This window comes from Thalassophryne amazonica, chromosome 1, assembly GCF_902500255.1.
Source record: "Thalassophryne amazonica chromosome 1, fThaAma1.1, whole genome shotgun sequence".
NCBI classification, from domain to species: domain Eukaryota; kingdom Metazoa; phylum Chordata; class Actinopteri; order Batrachoidiformes; family Batrachoididae; genus Thalassophryne; species Thalassophryne amazonica.
This window is the reverse complement of record NC_047103.1, coordinates 90414828-90419484: the sequence shown is the minus strand read 5'-3', so window position 1 is coordinate 90419484 and position 4657 is coordinate 90414828.

The following is a 4657-nucleotide window of genomic DNA, read 5'->3' as shown; positions in this document are numbered from 1 at the left end:
TACATTCCTTCTTATGAGTTTGATAATGTATTTGTAAAATTATGTTTATATTATAGATGTAAGAGCTTGTCATAATCGTTCAGATGTGCTGTGCTGTGGCAGTGAGATGCATTGACATGCAGTGACACAGTGTGTTCGGATAAGTTGTGCAATGTTTATGACTAGTTCACAAAATGAATGCGTGTGCTAGAAGTTTTGACCCTTTCAGTTTTCTTTGTGTACTAACTTGCAACAGTTCACGTGCAGTCTCCAGTGAGTTTACTTACTGGCATGCTAGATTGCGCACCAAGAGGATTTTCTTTCACCAAAATATCAAATCTAGACTTGTATCTCAGATGTACCTTTTGGCAAACTGTAGTTGAACTTTCAGTACTCCTCTGTACTTCATCATGAAGCTGTATAACTGGTGATACAAAATGCAAAACATACACTGTGCACAAATTCTCTGATCACAGCCACAGAAGCCTGTAACTTCTGGGTGTCTTGCTGGCTTTTGTTACTGTTCTCCTTCTTGCACCGTCACTCAGTTTTTGAGAACTGTTCACTCCACACAGATTTACCATAGAGTGCCATACTGTTTGTATTTCTTCGTAATTGATGTAAATAAAGTCCAAGACATTTTCAGTGACTTGTAAATGTTCATGTATTCATCTCCTGACTTGTGTGAAACTGGCAATATAACAGATTATTTACAGGTATTATACTAAGTGTTCCATTATTTATGCACTCATCATCTTGGCTTTTATATTTTTAATTAATTTATATCAAGTTGTAGAGATTTACACTGACTTTGAGTTTAAGGGCAAATTTTTTTTTTTTTTTTTTTTTTTTTTTTTTGTATGTTTTGTGTTTAAAATGGCATAAACAAATTAAACTGCCTGAAATACAAAGTGGCCAAATACGTTTGCACTGAACTGTATTTAGTTACTGTAACAGTTCTAACTTCAACAAAAGATCATGTGGTATCTGTCCAGTGGCCCGTCCAGTGGACAGTGGCCTGTCCGATGAGAATAGAATAGATGTAATATGAGTAGCCATAGCTCTGACTGTACAGTGCATCCAGAAAGTATTCAGTGCTTCACTTTTTCCACATTGTTATGTTACAGCCTTATTCCAAAATATTTATTGTGTAGTCACTCCCATATCTGTCCTTTATATCACACTGCTGGATCCCATGCTATTTGGTCAAAATAAACATTACATTAGTCCATCTGAATGGGAATAATCTCAGTAATCTTTAATTGATGCAACTACAACCCCAATTCCATTGAAGTTGGGACGTTGTGTGAAATGTACAATTCCAATTCCAATGAAGTTGGAACATTGTGTAGAATGTAAATAAAAACAGAATCAACCTATATTCAATTGAATAGACCACAAAGACAAGATATTTAATGTTCAACCTGATAAACTTTATTGTTTTTGTGCAAATATTTGCTGATTTTGAAATGGACGCTTGCAACACATTTCAAAAAAGCTGGGACAGTGGTATGTTTACCACTATGTTACATCACCTTTCCTTCTAACAACACTCAATAAGCATTTGGGAACTGAGGACATTAATTGTTGAAGCTTTGTAGGTATGTCTGTATGACTTCAGTTGTTCAACAGTCCGGGGTCTCGGTTGTCGTATTTTACTCTTCATAATGTGCCACACATTTTCAATGGGTGATAGGTCTGGACTGCACACAGGCCAGTCTCGTACCCGCACTCTTTTACTACAAAGCCACGCTGTAGTAACATGTGCAGAATGTGGATTGGCATTGTCTTGCTTCAGCAAGAGAATGCCTATTATTATTTATTTACATTTTACACAACGTCCCAACTTTATTGGAATTGGGGTTGTAAATAAAAACAGAATACAATGATTTGCAAATCCTCTTCAACCTATATTCAATTGAATACATCAGAAATACCATATATTTAATGTTCAAACTGATAAACTTTTTTGTTTTTGTGCAAATATTTGCTCATTTTGAAATGGATGCCTGCAACACATTTCAAAAAAGCTGGGACAGGGGCGACAAAAGACTGGGAAAGTTGATGAATGCTCAAAGAACATCTGTATGAAACATTCCACAGGTGAACAGGTTAATTGGAAACAGGTGAGTGTCATGATTGTGTATAAAAGGAGCATCCCCAAAAGGCTCAGCCATTCACAAGCAAAGATGGGGGTGAGGATCACCACTTTGTGAACAAGTGCATGAAAAAATAGTCCAACAGTTTAACAACAATGTTTCTCAATGTTCAATTGCAAGGAATTTAGGGATTCCATCAGCTACAGTCCATAATATACTCAACAAAAATATAAACGCAACACTTTTGGTTTTGCTCCCATTTTGTATGAAATGAACTTAAAGATCGAAATCTTTTTCCACATACACAATATCACCATTTCCCTCAAATATTGTTCACAAACCAGTCTGTTCATTTCTCTACCATAAGCCGTCTCCAAAGGCGTTTCAGAGAATTTGGCAGTACATCCAACCAGCCTCACAACCGCAGACCACGTGTAACCACACCAGCCCAGGACCTCCACATCCAGCATGTTCACCTCCAAGATCATCTGAGACCAGCCACTCGGACAGCTGCTGAAACAATCGGTTTGCATAACCAAAGAATTTCTGCACAAACTGTCAGAAACCATCTCAGGGAAGCTCATCTGCATGCTCGCCGTCCTTATCGGGGTCTCGACCTGACTCCAGTTCATCGTCGTAACTTCGCACAGCCATTGAAGAGGAGTGGACCAACATGCCACAGGCCACAATTGACAACCTGATTAACTTTATGCGAAGGAGATGTGTTGCACTGCATGAGGCAAATGGTGGTCACACCAGATACTGACTGGTATCCCCCCCCCCCCCAGTAAAACAAAACTGCACCTTTCAGAGTGGCCTTTTATTGTGGACAGTCTAAGGCACACCTGTGCACTAATCATGGTGTCTAATCAGCATCTTGATATGGCACACCTGTGAGGTGGGATGGATTATCTCAGCAAAGGAGAAGTGCTCACTATCACAGATTTAGACTGGTTTGTGAACAATATTTGAGGGAAATGGTGATATTGTGTATGTGGAAAAAGTTTTAGATCTTTGAGTTCATCTCATACAAAATGGGAGCAAAACCAAAAGTGTTGCATTTATATTTTTGTTGAGTATATAATCATAAGATTCAGAGACTCTGCAGAACTTTCGGCAAGGCCGAAAACCAACATTGAATGCCTGTGACCTTCAATCCCTCAGGTGGCACTGCATTAAAAACTGACACCAATGTGTAAAGGATCTTACCGCGTGGGCTCAGGAACACTTCAGAAAGCCATTGTCAGTTAACATAATTTGTTGCTACCTCTACAAGTGCAAGTTAAAAATCTACCATGCAAAGCAAAAGCCATACATCAAAAACATCCATAAACGCCACTGCCTTCTCTGGGACCGAGCTCATTTGAAATGGACAGACGCAAAGTGGAAAAGTGTGCTGTGGTCTGATGAGTCCACATTTCAAATTGCTTTTGGAAATCATGGACATCATGTCCTCCGGACAAAAGAGGGAACAGACCATCCAGATTGTTACCAACGCAAAGTTCAAAAGCCAGTATCTGTGATGGCATGGGGGTGTGTTAGTGCCCATGGCATGGGCAACTTACACATCTGTGATGGCACCATCAATGCCGAAAGGTACATCCAGGTTTTGGAGCAACACATGCTGCCATCCAAGCAACTTCTTTTTCAGGGACGTCCCTGCTTATTACAGCAAGACAATGCCAAGCCAAATTCTGCACGTGTTACAACAGCGTGGCTTCATAGTAAGAGTGCGGGTACTAGACTGGCCTGTCTGCAGTCCAGACCTGTCGCCCATTGAAAATGTGTGGCGCAAAATACGAGGTCTGTGAGAAAAGTATCCGACCTTTTTATTTTATGCAAAAAATGTATGGATTCGATCCATATGTTTTTAAGTCAGCCAAGCTTGAACCTTCGTGTGCATGCGTGAGTTTTTTCACGCCTGTCGGTTGCATCATTCGCCTGTGGGCAGCCTTTGAGTGAGCACTGGTCCACCCCTCTCGTCATTTTTTTCATTGCGAGGAAATGGCGGAATGATTTGGGCTTTGTTCCATCAGAATTTTTTCAGAAACTGTTAGAGACAGGCAGCTGGAAACCATTCGGAAAATTCACATGGCTTTCTGTGAAAATTTTAGGGCTTCACAGAGATTAAGGAGTGTTACTACCACTTTAAGAATGGCCCACAATGGCGCACGGCGCGCCGTGCTCCGAGCCGCGATCGACAGGCTGAAACGACCATTTCATTTCTAAACGGATGGCTGTGTGGATCCGGGACCATCATGTGCAATTTCTCTGGTTATCACATGAGCTGGACATCAGCCATTTTCCAGCAGATTTCACTTTTAACAAGAGATTTTGTCATGGAAAGCCGCGCGGAGGCTTCGCGCATCACGACGGATTCGCTGATGAAGTTGGGACATGCCTATCTCGGCTTTCAGTGGCTTACCAGTCCAGTGAGTATAAGAGAAATTGTGGAGAGCTGGGCATGTCCCAACTTGTCCTCTGACACTCCAAAACAGAGGTGTTCTTTGTCTCGCTCCATCAGCGAATCCGTCGTGAAGCACGAAGCCTCCGCGTGGCTTTCCATGAAAAAATCTCTT